Source organism: Triticum aestivum, chromosome 5A, assembly GCF_018294505.1.
Source record: "Triticum aestivum cultivar Chinese Spring chromosome 5A, IWGSC CS RefSeq v2.1, whole genome shotgun sequence".
In the NCBI taxonomy this organism is placed as follows: domain Eukaryota; kingdom Viridiplantae; phylum Streptophyta; class Magnoliopsida; order Poales; family Poaceae; genus Triticum; species Triticum aestivum.
The window spans coordinates 357,952,009-357,969,071 of record NC_057806.1 but is presented as its reverse complement, the minus strand read 5'-3'; positions in this window follow the sequence as shown (position 1 = coordinate 357,969,071).

Sequence of the window (17,063 nt, the reverse complement as noted above, 5' to 3'; positions counted from 1 at the left end):
CTCTCCACTCGGTAGGATTTTTTCAAACTTAGGCGAGTGCCTGACTGCAGCTAAGTCCTCCAGTGAGAGAACTTAGGCGAGTACTGGACTACAGCTAAGCCCCCGAGTGGGAGGACTGCTCTCCACTCAGTAGGATTTTTTGAAACTTAGGCGAAACGGATTCGCAGCTAAGCCACCCACTAGGGGATTTCATTCGCAAACAAAAAACGATAACAATCACTGAGAAAATTATAACGCTCTTGTCTTTGAAAATAAACTACAGGAGTTTTTTCTTATTACATCTCATCCAAGTGAGAATTCAAGTATAAAAGGGGCGGAGTAGCTCCGCATTCCAGGCTCGCGGCTCATCAATCTGGCGATCGACATTGTAGAGGTGGTATTCTCCATTGCGAAGGACTCTGGTGACTATGAAGGGGCCTTCCCAAGTAGGGGCGAGTTTGTGTGGTTTCTGCTGATCCACTCGGAGGACTAAGTCTCCCTCTTGGAAGGCTCGACCCTTCACATTTCTGGCATGGAATCGGCGCAAGTCTTGTTGGTAGATGGTCGATCGGATCATGGCCATTTCTCTTTCTTCTTCCAGGAGGTCGACTGCGTCCTGCCGGGCTTGTTCTGCTTCATCTTCAGAGTAGAGCTCGACTTGGGGAGCGTTGTGAAGCAGGTCACTCGGCAAGACTGCCTCGGCTCCGTAGACCAGAAATAATGGGGTTCTTCCGGTCGATCGGTTCGGGGTTGTCCTCAATCCCCAAAGGACTGACGGAAGCTCGTCGACCCATGCACCTGCTGCGTGCTTGAGATCGCGCATCAACCGGGGTTTCAGTCCTTTGAGAATTAGGCTGTTTGCCCTTTCTGCTTGCCCATTCGACTGGGGGTGAGCGACCAAAGCAGAGTCGACTCGGGTACCCTGAGAGGCGCAAAAGGCCCTGAATTTGTCAGAATCGAAATTTGACCCATTGTCAGTGATGATGTTGTGCGGAACTCCATATCTGAATATCAACCCTCTGAAAAAACTGATAGCAGTGCAAGCGTCAAGGTTCTTGATAGGCTTGGCTTCAATCCATTTGGTGAACTTGTCGACTGCTACTAGCACATGAGTGAAGCCGCTCCTGCCTGTTCTCAGTGGTCCAACCATGTCTAGCCCCCAAACAGCGAAGGGCCAGACGAGTGGAATGGTTTTCAGAGCTGACGCGGGCTTGTGCGACATATTGGAGTAATACTGACATCCTTCACACTTGTCGACTATCTCTTTTGCCATTTCATTGGCTCTTGGCTAGTAGAATCCCGCTCGGTATGCTTTAGCCACAATGGTCCGAGAGGACGCATGGTGACCACAGGTCCCCGAGTGGACATCATCAAGGATCATCCGACCTTCTTCTGGTGTAATACACCTCTGACTGACTCCAGTCGCGCTTTCTTTATATAACTGTCCTTTTATGACTGTAAAGGCCTTGGATCGTCGGACGATCTGTCGAGCCTCTTCTTCGTCTTCTGGGAGCTCTTTCCTCAGGATTTATGCAATGTACGGTACTGTCCAGTCGGGAGTGCTGACCAAGACTTCCATGATCAGGTCGACTACAGCTGGAATTTCAACTTCAGTCGAATCCGTGGCGCTTTTTAGCTGCAGGGCCTCTTCACTGAAGGGATCTTCCTGAACTGATGGTATGTGAATGTGTTCCAAAAACACATTGCTGGGGATGGCTTCTCTTTTGGAACCTATTTTTGCCAGATCATCAGCTGCTTGATTTTTCAGTCGGGGTATGTGATGAAGCTCTAACCCCTCAAATTTCTTCTCCAGCTTTCTCACTACATTGCAATAAACAGTCATGGCTGGACTTCTGACGTCCCATTCCTTCATCACCTGATTAACCACCAAATCTGAGTCGCCATAGACCATGAGGCGACGGACGCCGAGTGAAATGGCCATGCGCAACCCATACAAAAGTGCTTCGTATTCTGCCTCATTGTTGGAGGAATCAAAGTGGATTTGAAGAACATAACTGAGTTTATCTCCTCTGGGGGAGACCAACACTACTCCGGCACAGGAACCATTCAGCATCCTGGAACCGTCGAAGAACATGGTCCAATGCTCTGAGTGAACCTGAGTTGGCAGCTGCTGTTCAATCCACTCGGCAATGAGATCTGTGATTGCCTAGGACTTAATAGCTTTCTTTGCCTTAAACTTGATATCTAGAGGAAGGAGTTCAATTTCCCATTTTGCCACTCGACCGGTTGCATCCCTGTTATGCAGGATCTCTGATAATGGAGCGTCGCTGACGACTGTAATGGAATGATCAGAGAAGTAATGAGCAACCTTCTTTGTGGTCATATAAATCCCGTATACAAGCTTCTGATAATGAGGATATCTTTGCTTCGACGGGGTCAAAACTTCAGAAATATAATATACTGGGCGCTGAATTTTGAAGGCCTTTCCTTCTTCTTCCCGCTCGACCGTAAGTATCATACTGATGACTTGTCCTGTGGCTGCAATGTAAAGCAGCAAAGGCTCCTTACTGATTGGGGCAGCAAGCACCGGCTGGGTGGAGAGCACAGCTTTGAGCTCCGCAAATGCTGCATCAGCTTCAGGAGTCCACTCGAACTTGTCGGACTTCTTCATCAATCGGTAAAGGGGTAATGCCTTTTCACCGAGACGAGATATGAATCGACTTAAAGCGGCCAAGCAACCAGTAAGCTTCTGGACGTCGTGCACTCGCACAGGACTTTTCATTCGGAGTATAGTGCCGACTTTTTCTGGATTGGCATCGATTCCCCGTTCAGAAATGAGAAAACCGAGTAATTTTCCGCCAGGAACTCTGAATGTGCACTTTGATGGATTAAGCTTGATATCATACCTCCTGAGGTTGTCAAAGGTTTCAGCAAGGTCAGTCAGCAAGTCGGAACCCTTCCGTGACTTGACCACAATATCATCCATCTACGCCTCCAGATTCCGACTGATTTGGGTGAGCAAACACTTCTGAATCATCCTCATGAATGTGGCTCCGGCATTCTTAAGGCTGAACGGCATGGTAACATAACAGAAGCACCCGAATGGAGTGATGAAGGCTGTTTCGATCTCGTCCGGTCCATACAGACGGATCTGATGGTACCTAGAATAGGCGTCTAAAAAAGACAGTCGCTCACATCCCGCAGTCGAGTCGACTATCTGATCGATGCGGGGGAGAGGAAAATGATCTTTCGGGCAGGCCCGATTGATATGTTTAAAGTCAATGCACATGCGAAGTGACTTGTCCTTCTTGGGGACCATAACAACGTTGGAGAGCCACTCGGAGTGGTAGATTTCTCGGATGAACTCCGCTGCTAAGAGCCGAGCCACCTCCTCGCCAATGGCCTTTCTCTTCTGGACAGCGGACCGTCGGAGATGCTCCTTGACAGGTTTTACTTTTGAGTCGACTCTTAGGTGGTGCTCAGCCAGCTCCCTGGGAACACCCGACATGTCAGAAGGCTTCCATGCGAAAATGTCCCAGTTCTCACGGAGGAACTGGATGAGCGCTTCTTCCTATTTGGAGTCGAGTGTTGTCGAGATATGAGTTGGAGCAGTGCTGGGGTCGGTCAGGTGGATGTGAGCTGTCTTCGTATCGCTAGTCGACTGAAAAGCTGATTCTGTAGCGGGCTTCTTGGCTCGCAAAAAATCACTCGGGTCTGCAGTCTTTTGGTATTCCTGCAACTCCACCACTGCCATCTGAGCATCGGCGATCTTCGAACCTTTCTGAAAACATTCTTCCGCTTTCTTCCGATTGCCCGTAATAGTGATCACACCTTTGGGGCCAGGCATCTTCAATTTGAGATACACATAACATGGTCGGGCCATGAAGTGTGCATAAGCCGGCCTGCCCAAAATAGCATGGTAGGCACTCTGGAAGTCTACAACTTCAAATGTCAACTTCTCTTTGCGGTAATTCTTGGAATCACCGAAAACCACATCAAGAGCAATCTGGCCGAGTGATTCAGCCTTCTTCCCAGGAATGACTCCATGGAAACTCATGTTGCTGGCACTGAGTCTGGACATCGGAATGCCCATCCCTTTCAACGTCTCAGCATACAATATGTTCAAACCACTGCCACCATCCATCAAGACTTTGGTCAGTCGAGTGCCTTCAACCACTGGGTCGACCACTAGAGCTTGCCTCCCTGGAGTGGCAATATGCGTTGGGTGATCGGACTGGTCGAACGTGATGGCAGTCTAAGACCGTTTCAAATAACTTGGTGTCGCCGGAGCAACCATATTCACCTCTCGGTTGATGACTTTCAGTCGACTTTTGCTCTCAACATCAGCAAAAATCATCAGGGTGGAATTGACTTGGGGGTATCCATCGTCGCTATCATCCTTGTCCTCAACTTTGTCTAACTCCTTCTCTTTATCCTTGGGCTGCTTGCCCTGGAACTGCTGGATCAAGACTCGACACTGTCGAGTGGTATGTTTTGGGTAAATAAAATTACCCTCTTCATCTTTCTTAGTGTGGACGAGGCACGGCAAATCCAACACATCATTTCCGTCTTGGTCTTTAACTTTCTTGGGGTTCCAAGCTCCTTTGGGTTTCCCCTTAAACTTTCCTTGAGTCACAGCCAAGGCTTCCCCAAGAGCACCTGGCTCGGCTTTCCGCTTCTGTTTCTGATTAGAATTTCCTCCGGTTTCTTGGGCGACTGACTTCAGCTTGCCACTCCAGAGTCGATCCTCATCTTCTCCATTAGCATAATTGGTGGCAATCTCCATCATTCGGTTCAAAGACATATCTCCGGTTCGACAGAATTTCAGATTCAGTTCTCTGTACTTGACGCCTTCTTTGAAGGCACAGACTGCTTGGTGGTCAGGCACATTCTCTACCGTGTGGTGCAACATGATCCATCTCTGGATGTAATCCCTCAAGGTTTCATTCGGCTTCTGCACGTAGGACCGCAGTTCCGTCAACCCTGCCGGTCGTTTGCATGTTCCTTCGAATGTGCTGACAAACACTCGGGCGAGATCTTCCCAAGTGTAAATGCTGCTGGGTGCTAACTGGTTCAGCCACGCTCTGGCCGAGCCCTCCAACATGAGAGGCAAGTGCTTCATGGCCACCTCATCATTGCCGCCGCCAATCTGGACGGCCACTCGGTAGTCTTCAAGCCAAGTATCAGGCTTGGACTCGCCAGTGAACTTGCTGACTCTAGTCGCCAACCTGAAGTTGGGAGGAATCACAGCGGCCCTGATGGCTCTACTAAAGCACTCTGGCCTCGAAATATGTGTTCTGCTGCTGGTAGGAGCATCTCTATCGTGTCCTTCCTGGCGAGCTCTGTTCCTGTCAACCAAACCTTGAACGAGAATGGATCTCGCACCGAAGCCTGGCTCCCTGGAGTCGACTGGAATCCTTCGCCCAACACTACGAGGGCGTCTATCATCCTGTTGTCGAGGCGCATACGACCCGCTCCTTGGGGGAGGGGTGGGCACTCGACGTCGATCATCACGATCGAATCGGCGATCATATTGCTCACGATTACCATGCTGATTACGCCAGTCCCCACATCCTTCACGCCTCGGGGGTGATCTTGGGCTATGAGCCGATTGGACTGTGTCTGCGGCAACGGATCTACTGTGAATCCTGTTCCGCGACTGAGAAACAGCGGAGTTCTGGTCTCCTGCTGCCCGGAGCAATGCTCTGATCTGCAGCAAGCCTCTGCCAGCCTCTGACTGGGAAGGCTGAATCGACTCTGCTATGCGGGCTGCTGCTGCTAAATTCTGTTCGATATACCTGCGGGGGCGATAAGAGTTGACGTCGATTGGATTCGGGAACCCGTTGTCACGCACTCTCATCGAGTGCTCGCTGGAGGTTCTCCAGACGAGTGCGCTCAGCCAAGTTTGCCAAGCGTGCGTCCTCCAAGGCACGAGCCTCAGGGGTTTCTCCAATGATAGGAGTGTGCAATGCATCCATGTTCCAGCGGCGAAGTTCTTCTCTCTGCAGCGACGTGAGAGGCTTGGGAATATATTCCTCATGAGGACGCGACGGGTCGCCTCCACCCGCGCCTCCGTCGGTGCGGGGAAAACCGGGAGGACTGGGAGGTCCATCGACCATCAGAACCTCCGCCACCGGATCGCTGCTGTCGCACTCGGATGCGGTCTCTGCGGAGCCGGTCGACAGGTCGAACATGCCGTAGAGGGATTCGTCGGGCTCGATCGCCGTGACTTGAGGGGTGGCCGACTGGCGTGCCACCGCGTGTCTCACCCACCGTTGGAGTCTCGACCGACCAGAGCGCTTGCGCCGGCAGGAAACTGGGAGGGAGGACAACACAGGAGCCGACCGGTAGGGGGTCGACGGTTGCCGCAGGAGAACACCGCGGACGCACGCGCTAAAGTGCGTTGCCCCGCGGACAGGGAGTGCGTCCACGTCGAGCGGAGCCTCCTGAAGCCACGCGGAGTTGTCGACGATGAACGTGAGCACGCCGAGACGGATCTCGCGGTCCTCCACCAAAACTCTGCCGAAAACCATGATGATTTAGGTCGGAAAAGATCACAACTCCTCCAACAAAACGCTAAAACACCTGCCCTAAAGTGGGCGCCAACTGTCGTGGTTCTAAGTCTGACAGTGATGTAGGGGGTTAAGTATGGAGAAGCAAGTTCTTAGCTATAGAGGAGTTGTAGGAACGCAAGGTTTACGAGTTCAGGCCCTTCTCGGGGGAAGTAATAGCCCTACGTCTCGGAGCCCGGAGGCGGTCGACTGGATTATGCGTGTGTGAATTACAGGCGTGCGAACCCTTGTCTCGGAGGAGGGGGTGGCTTATATAGAGTGCGCCAGGACCCCAGCCAGCCCACGTTACAAAGGGTTCAATGTACATTAAGGCAGGGTGTTACTGGTAACGCTAGTAATAAAGTGTTATGATGACCATAAAAGCTACTTAATAACCGACCGTTAGCATGCGGAGTGCTTTTAGGTCACCTGACCATCGAGTGGCTTGGTCTTGGTCGAGTGATAGCATCTTGGTCGAGTATCTTGAAGTCTGTCGAGTGAGACACCTTCAAGTCGATTGAAAGATGATTTCTTCTGGAGATGTCCTTGGGTAGGTTAGTTTGGACAGGTCCATGACCCTACCCTAGGTACATAGCTTCATCAGGCACTTGGGGAGGACCCCAAGTAGGATTCGGCCTACTTGGGGCACCCTCCTGGATGCTCCCTCTTCCCCCACCTATATATATGTGGGAGGGGGCGCCTAGCACAAGCACAACAATCCCTTAGCCGTATGCGGCGCCCCCCTCCACCGTTTACACCCCGAGTCATATTTTTGTAGTGCTTAGGCGAAGCCCTACGGAGATAGCTTCACCATCACCGTCACCACACCTCGTGCTGTCGGATCTCATCCGCTACCTCGCCGTCTTGCTGGATCAAGAAGGCGGAGGACGTCATCGAGCTGAACGTGTGCTGAACACGGAGGTGTCGTACGTTCGATGCTCGGTCGGTTGAAACGCGAAGAAGTCGACTACATCAACCGCGTTGTGAAACACTTCCGCTTACGGTCTACGAGGGTACGTAGATACACTCTCCCCTCTCGTTGCTATGCATCTGCTTGATAGATCTTGCATGTGCGTAGAATTTTTTTATTTTCCATGCAACGTTTCCCAACAGAAACAATGAGAAATTGTACCTTATCTTTTGATTCTTTTTCTAGCCTCATATTTTTGGTTTGTTTTCAGTTAATAAATCACATATTTTCTTCTCCATGGCAATTATTAACCATGGGGATGGCAATTATTAACCATGGGGATGGCAATTTTGATCCTTCACTTGCTCACGCCCATGGCATTTTTGCCTTTGTTTGCTCCATATCATACTATCTTCTGTATGATAATTCTACCTATTTAATTATCTCATTGGCAAGTTTAGTAGCTTTTCTGTATAAACAATGGCAAATTCACTTCTGATGTTTCTGTGTTTTGCATGTGCTTTTACCCCAGTTATGAGTACTCTTCTTGGCTTTGCACCTGAGCGACTTCTACTTCAGGATGCCAGTTTGATGGCAACTGTCCACCTTCGTGTTTTTGCGCCTAATTGTCATCCCCATCAGGAGGCAAGCAATTGCCCTTTAAAATATAGGGCGAGCAGCCTCCAAGCTGATGGGCACGTCGCAAAGCTCTTTTGTGAAGAGAGCATCATCATGATCTATCAACGGGGGTGGAATTGGCGCGGTAGCCACAACTGAGTTCCCAGATGACTTCACCTCCAATTGCTCCATGACAAAGGCAAATCCCAACCCTCACAAGAGGTCGCCAGCGAGTCCACATTTGTATGCTCCACTAAGAGGAAAATAAGTCTCGCGCAAACTCCTGAAGCTCGGGCATGATCTGCAACACCGGAGCCATGATCTCAACGATAGCCACACTCTCAATGGAAGATGAAACTGTGGGCAAGGCAGACAGTGATGACGAAGTGTCCCCAACACGAGCGGAGAAACAACCATAGAGCTCCGCTCCCTTATCCTCTTAGGAGCCAACACTGACCTCACCAAGATGATGCAACGTACTAGTGGTATGTAACACGACCAACACAAGAGAAAGCCTGCTGAAAGCATCCTCTAGCCCCAGCAATCTCTCAATCCGTGGTAGAGAGTCTTGCAGCCGAGCAGACTGAAGGACCATATTAGATTGGGGTTGCTGAGCCAGCGGGAGAAAAAACGGCTGATACCCAAGACCCATGATGAAGCACTTTAGAGGGGGGTGTGGAATCCATCTGACTCTCACATGCAAAGCTCGAGGATGCTCGGCTTTGTGGCGGGGCACTGGTAGCGCGACAAGGCATGCCAGTGAGCTGAGCGCACGCCATGGATTGAGGCAATCGCACACACTGTGACCGTTCTCCAAACTATGGGAGCACCAAAGGGGGTCTCTCCAAAAAAAACCACACGATGCCAAGGAGCGAGGCATCCGCAACATCTGCCAAAGAGCCAAGCAGATATTGATCAAGGGAGAAATGCCGGAGCTGGTGATGACGGATGGCACGGACCGCGCCGAGGAAACCTTCTTGTCATCCCCCACTTTGCATCTTCTTCTTTGTGCCCCATGCTTGACTGAGCCGGTTGACTGTCCATGGCCGAGCTATTGGCAGCCAGTGGTGTCCGTGGGGCCAACTACTCCTCATCATAATAATTGTTGTCCTCGTTGTAGGATCGAAAGTATGTATAGAGGGGGGTGAGGGAGTCCTGGATTAGGGGGTCCTCGGACAGCTGGACTATATCCCTTGGCCGGACTGTTGGACTATGAAGATACAAGATTGAAGACTTCATCCCGTGTCCGGGTGGGACTCTCCTATGCGTGGAAGGCAAGGTTGGCAATTCGGATATGTATATCTCCTCCCTTGTAACCGACTCTGTGTAACCCTAGCCCCCTCCGGTGTCTATATAAACCGGAGGGTTTAGTCCGTAGGACAACAACAATCATACCATAGGCTAGCTTCTAGGGTTTAGCCTCTCTGATCTCGTGGTAGATCAACTCTTGTAATACTCATATCATCAAGATCAATCAAGCAGGAAGTAGGGTATTACCTCCATCACGAGGGCCCGAACCTGGGTAAACATTGTGTCCCCCGCCTCCTATTACCATCCGCCTTAGACGCACAGTTCGGGACCCCCTACCCGAGATCCGCCGGTTTTGACACCGACATTGGTGCTTTCATTGAGAGTTCCACTATGTTGTAACCATAAGGCTCGATGGCTCCTTCAATCATTGGCAACGATGCGATCCAGGGTGAGGTTTTTCTCCCCGGACAGATCTTCGTATCCGGCGGCTTCGCACTGCGGGCCAACTCGCTTGGCCATCTGGAGCAGATCGAAAGCTATGCCCCTGGCCATCAGTTAAGGTTTGGAAGTTTGAACTATACTACCGACATCCGCGGAGACTTGATCTTTGACGGATTCGAGCCCGCATCAGGTGCGCCGCACAGTCACGACGGGCATGACTTAGCTCTACCGCCAGATAGTGTTCGGGAGATCACACCTGTGGCGACTCCGGCCCTTGATCCGGAGCAGATCGTGCCGTCCGAGGACGGGTGGATGGACCCCGCCCCAGAGGCCGCACACTAAGCGGCGATAGAGCAGAATACTGACTTCACCTCCTACGAGACCTGTGTTGTCGGACCTTTGGATTCGTCCCCGGCCACGGTCTCCGAACCGCCTGCGTCCGTACCTATCAAATCTGATTGGGCGCCGATCACGGAGTTTTCCTTCGTGGATATCTTTCAGCACTCGCCCTTAGGTGATGTGCTAAATTCATTAAGGTCTCTATCCTTGTTAGGAGGCCCTTGGCCGAACTGTGTTCGGCTCGAGTGGGAAGCGGACGATGAAGAAATTCTTTCCCCACCCACCACCCACTTAATAGCCACTGTCGACGACTTAACCGACATGCTTGATTTCGGCTCCGAAGACATCGATGGTATGGACGACGATGCGGGAGACGAACAGGAACCACCGCCCGCAGGTCGCTGGACTGCCACTTCATCACATGATATATACATGGTGGATACACCCAAAGAAAATGATGACGAGGAACGGGAGGAAGCAGCAAAGGACAATTCCCTCGAGAAGCAACCAAAGCAACGGCGTAAGTGCCGCTCCAAATCCCGCCCCGGCAAAAACAGTGATAACAGTGAAAGAAAGAGTAACACCCCGGTCGACCCCAAAGGAGACAACGACCACATGAACCCAGCGGTGGAGTAGGGTAAACCAGCGGACGGCGAACATAGTACGGAGCCGCTGTTCGGTCACGACGACCCCGAGGGTAAAACTCATCAACCTGTCTCCGGAGACATGAATAGTCCGGACAGCGATGCACACCTCATCCCTGAAAGACACTTGGAACAAGAGAACCTTCATAAAAGTCTCATTGAAACCGCGCGGAGCCTGAAGAAGCAGAAGCAAAGGCTTAAGACCACACAGAATATGCTCAACAGCAGATGGAATAAAGTGCTTGACACGGAAGAAAAGTACGGCGGTAATCGCCACACAAAAAGCTATCCAAAGTGCAAGTTGTTGCCTGATTTCGACGATGAGACCTTAGAGCCCACTCAGTCGGAAAATAAAACGGCCGATCAACCGGACCGGCCACCCCGTGGTCGCGACAGGGCGGCTAACAATGACGTACACAAGTTAGCACATGACCTACGTGAGGACCTACACAAAAAAAGCCGGGTTGACCAGGTCCATTTACGGACCTAGGAAGCGCGTTCTGGCACGAAGTCATCACCGCCCAAATGACTATACTGACAGAATAATAGTTCGGAATCAGAACCGAACACTACAACCGTCAGACACAACCAAATACAGGGGTGCCGCGCACCCCCTATGCTTCACCGACGAGGTACTGGACCATGAATTCCCAGAAGGATTCAACCTGTGAACATAGAGTCATACGACGGAACAACAGACCCGGGGGTCTGGATTGAGGACTTTATCCTTCACATCCACATGGCTCGTGGAGATGATCTCCATGCCATCAAATACTTGCCCTTAAAGTTGAAAGGACCAGCTAGGCACTGGTCGAAAAACCTCCCCGAAAACTCAATTGGAAGTTGGGAAGAGCTCGAGGACGCTTTCAGGGCTATTTTTCAAGGGACCTATGTCCGACCTCCGGATGCATACGATTTAAGTCACATAATTCAACAACCCGGAGAGTCAGCTCGAAAGCTTTGGAACAGATTCCTCACTAAGAAGAATCAAATTGTTGATTGCCCAGACGCCGAAGCCTTAGCGGCTTTCAAACATAGTGTCCGGGATGAATGGCTTGCCAGACACCTCGGCCAGGAAAACCAAGGACAATGGCAGCCCTAATAAGCCTTATGACCCGCTTTTGCGCGGGCGGGGATAGTTGGCTGGCCAGCAGCGGCACCAGCGACCCAAGCACATCCGAAGTCAGGGATGGCAATGGAAAACCACGACGCAATAAAAGCAAGCGTCGAAGCAACGAAGACAGCCCAGACAACACGGCGGTAAATGCCGGATTCAGGGGCTCTTGACCCGGTCAATGGAAAACGCCATTCAAAGGCAGCAGAGATGGACCGTCCAGCGTAAACAAGATTCTGGATAGATTATGTCAGATTCACGGCACCTCCGATAAAGCTGCAAATCACACCAACAGAGAATGCTGGGTCTTTAAACAGGCCGGCAAGCTAAACGTCGAACATAAGGGGAGGGAGACACCAAGTGAAGACGAGGATGAGCCTCACCAACAAAACATTGGGGGACAGAAAAAATTCCCACCAGAAGTCAAAACAGTGAACATGATTCACGTAACGAAGAGGAGGAGCACACGCACACTCCGAGACGTATACACTGTAGAGCCCTTTACCCCCAAGTTCAACCCTTGGTCGGCCTGCCCAATCACTTTTGACCACAGGGATCACCCGACTAGTATCCGGCATAGAGGATCGGCTGCCTTGGTACTAGACCCAATAATTGGCGGATACCATCTCACCCGAGTCCTTATGGACGGCGGCAGTAGTCTTAATCTGATATATCAAGACACAATCCGCAAAATGGGATAGACCCAGCAATATTCAGCCAAAGCAATACTACCTTTAAAGGAGTAGTACCAGGCCCAGAGGCCTGCTGCACGGGCTCTATAGTACTAGAGGTTGTATTCGGTTCTCCCGACAACTTCCAAAGCAAAGAATTAACCTTGAACATCGTTCCATTCCGCTTATCAAGCACTACTCGGAAGAACAACCTTCGCTCGTTTTAATGCAGTGCCGCATTACGCTTATCTTAAGCTTAAGATGCCCGGTCCACGTGGCATCATCATAGTTAGCGGAAACTCAGAGCGTTCCTTACATGCGGAGGAATGTACGGCGGCTTTCGCAGCCGAACACTAAACGACCCCTCCAACCAGAATAAATGATCGGTCGTCAAGACCGCGGACATGGCTAGACGAGTCCGGCGCACCCCTCGCTGTAACAGTTCAGATAAACCCGAGATTGGGTCGATGGATATACCCCCATAGGTGGCGCTAGGGGCTTCCCGCATGTAAAAAGGACTATAGTTCGGTTTGACCTTACTTAGATTGAATTTCAATGGTCTATTAAGAATAACCAATTTTCCGCACGTAGACTTTCACCTGGGTTTTTTCTCTCTTGCAGATGACAATCGTGCTACACCCTTCTAGGACACGGAACAATGGAGACACAGGCGCAGATGTGCAGCAGGGCCCCGCTCAAAGGTTTCTTTTTAGATTAAGACCTTGTGTAAACCTTTCTCACTGTCTCTTGTTGCTTCACGCCCTCCGAATACTTAGCACAACCGAGAGGGATGCTGACGTTATTGGCATTTTCGCCACGTCAGACTGATGCACATACCTGGAAATTCAGGATTCATTATCAAGGGCTTTGCTCAGCCCGGTATATGTTGTAAAGTCCGAATACCTTGGGGAGTGTTCGGCGTCGCGAGTTTGGCCTTATATGCATCAGCTCCGAATCATGTCTTTGGTCAAATGTTGGGTTTGCCCGGCTCCCGTGTTTTTCTACCTTACGTTCCACTCTATCGGCTAAGGTGGCACCGGGAGAACTAGTGTGATTGTGCCCTGGTTCATCTGGATGAGCACCTCAGTAGAGAAAGCCGAAAACCGATTGTCATGATAAAGCGTGAGACTGGTCAACCACTCGAGGACTCAGCGGAATCTTCACGATTCCTCCGCGTTAACGAAGGACTGGTTTCCCGGTCATGTATTTACGCGCACCGTATTTGGATAAGCGTGGAAGTACCAGGGGCTATATAGTAGCCCCACTGTCAAACTCCTATGGCTAAGTGAAAGTGTTAAAGCAATATAGTCTGATTGCCTTGTTCGCCGCGCTATCACCTCCTTCATGGACCAAGATGTTGGATCAAGTGTGAATACATGCTTTTCCTAACACCCCCGCATTATGCGCGTGGGGGCTGAAGCCGACGACTGCAAACTTTCAGGTTATATACTTACATAAATGGCCGCACAGGAGGCATCATAATACCTTCAGGCAATAAAAATAGCATTTATAATTCAAATAATACTATTTTTACAATGGGGATACATGTCACTCGAACATGATACTCTTCGAGCACTGAGCCTCTATTAAACGAGCGCCTTCTAGGAGTTCTACTAGATAGTGCTCGGCCGAGACCTGGCCTACGGCCGGACCCTGGGTTGCAATAGCGGTGGCATCCATCCCTGCCCAGTATGTCTTAACACAGGCAAGAGCCATCCGCACACTCTCTATGCACGCTGACCTCTTTACGGCATCGATATGCTGCACAGCACCAAGGAATCGTTGCACTAAACCAAAATAACTATTCGGCTTTGGTCCTTCCAGCCAAAGATGATCCACGACAGACCTCATGGCAAGCCCGGACAACCTATGGAGCTCAGCCCACTCGGCCATTTGCTCATTTAACAGCAGCGGATGTGTCGGAGCACTGAACTGCGACCAGAACAACTTCTCTACTTCGTGATCTTCTTGATCTTTGAAAAACGCAGTCGCATCAGTAGCACTCATTGCCAAGTCCACATACGCATCTGCAGCACTCCATAATCGATCCAGAGGGGCATACTTCGGATCTCCAAACTTCGTCCGCAACAAAAAGGGCTTCCCAGCGGTGATATCTCCGGCTTGACGGAGCTCCTCCTCTGCCTCTCTGATTTTAGAACGGGTTTCCTTGGCTGCCTCCATGGCTCTCTTTAGGTCAGCCACTCTCACTTGGCTTTCCTTTTCAAGAAGCTCATATCGGCCGGCAGCATATTTCAGCTCAACAACCATCTTGGCTATTTCATCTTCGCTCTTGCGATGATCAGCATGTTCGGCTCTTAAGTCTTCGGCCGCCTTTAGGGCGGTCGCGTCACTTCTCCTGGCTTGTTCCTTGGCTCGGGCAAGTTCTGCCCGAAAGGTCTCCACACCGGCAGCTCCATCTGTAGTAAAAATGTATTATAGATACTAGCATCATGCTCCTCTTAATACTTCTTGACCACCCGAAAATACATACCCTGTGCCTTGTCAAGCCACTTGTTCACAAGCGCAATGTCGGCATCTGCTATGTCTTGAGCTTGCGTTGGTTTTCCCCGAAGAGGAAGGGATGATGCAGTAGAGTAGCGTAAGTATTTCCCTCAGTTTTTTAGAACCAAGGTATCAATCCAGTAGGAGCCCACGCTCAATTCCCTCGTACCTGCACAAAGCGATAGCTAATCGCAACCAATGCGATTAGGGGTTGTCAAGCCCTTCACGGTCACTTACGAGCGTGAGATCTGATAGATAGAACATTTTTGGTATTTTTGATATAAAGATGCAAAGTAAAAGGTAAAAGCAAAGTAAATAGCAAAACAATATAAAAGTGATGGAAATTGATATGATGAGAATAGACCCGGGGGCCATAGGTTTCACTAGTGGCTTCTCTCAAGAGCATAAGTATTCTACGGTGGGTGAAAAAATTACTGTTGAGCAATTGATAGAATTGAACATAATTATGAGAATATCTAGGCATGATCATGTATATAGGCATCACGTCCATGACAAGTAGATTGAAACGATTCTGCATCTACTACTATTACTCCACTCATCGACCGCTATCCAGCATGCATCTAGAGTATTAAGTTAAAAACAGAGTAACGCCTTAAGCAAGATGACATGATGTAGAGAGATAAATTCATGCAATATGAAATAAACCCCATCTTGTTATCCTCGATGGCAACGATACAATACGTGCCTTGCTTCCCCTTCTATCACTGGGTAACGACACCGCAAGATCGAACCCAAAGCTAATCACTCCTCCCATGGCAAGAACTACCAATCTAGTTGGCCAAACCAAACGGATAATTCGAAGAGACTTGCAAAGATAACCAATCATGCATAAAAGAATTCAGAGAAGATTCAAATATTATTCATAGATAGACTTGATCATAAACCCACAATTCATCGGTCTCAACAAACACACCGCAAAAAGAAGATTACATCGAATAGATCTCCACAAGAGAGGGGGAGAACTTTGTATTGAGATTCAAAGAGAGAGAATAAGCCATCTAGCTACTAACTATGGACCCGAAGGTCTGAGGTAAACTACTCACACTTCATCGGAGGGGCTAGGATGATGTAGAAGCCCTCCGTGATGACGGCCCTCTTTCGGCGGAGCTCCGGAACAGGCCCCAAGATGGGATCTCGTGGATACAGAAATTTGCGGCGGTGGAATTAGGTTTTTGGCTCCTGTTCTGATCGTTTGGGGGTACGTGTGGATATATAGGAGGAAGGACTACATCGGTGGAGCACCGAGGGGCCCACGAGCCAGGGGGCGCGCCCCCCACCCTCGTGACCACCTCTTTGATCCCTTGTAGTAGGGTCCAAGTCTCCTGGATCACGTTTGGTGAGAAAATCACGTTTCCGAAGATTTTATTCCGTTTGGACTCCGTTTGATATTCTGTTTATCCGAAACACTGAAACAGGCAAAAAAACAGCAATTCTGGGCTGGGCCTCCGGTTAATAGGTTAGTCCCAAAAATAATATAAAAGTGGAAAAAAGCCCAATATACTCCAAAACAGTAGATAATATAGCATGGAGCAATCAAAAATTATAGATACGTTGGAGACGTATCAGGCATCCCCAAGCTTAATTCCTGCTCGTCCTCGAGTAGGTAAATGATAAAAAGAGATTTTTTGATGCGGAGTGCTACTTGGCATAATTTCAATGCAAGTCTTCTTAATTGTGGTATGAATATTCAGATTATAAAGATTCAAGACAAAAGTTTATATTGACATAGAAAATAATAATACTTCAAGCATACTAACAAAGCAATTATGTCTTCTCAAAATAACATGGCCAAAGAAAGTCATCCCTACAAAATCATATAGTCTGGCTATGCTCCATCTTCCCCACACAAAGTATTTAAATCACGCACAACCCCGATGACAAGCCAAGCAATTGTTTCATACTCTAAATTTTTCAATCTTCACGCAATACATGAGCGTGAGCCATGGATATAGCACTATAGGTGGAATAAAATGGTGGTTGTGGAGAAGACAAAAAGGAGAAGATAGTCTCACATCGACTAGGCGTATCAACGGGCTATGGAGATGCCCATCAATAGATATC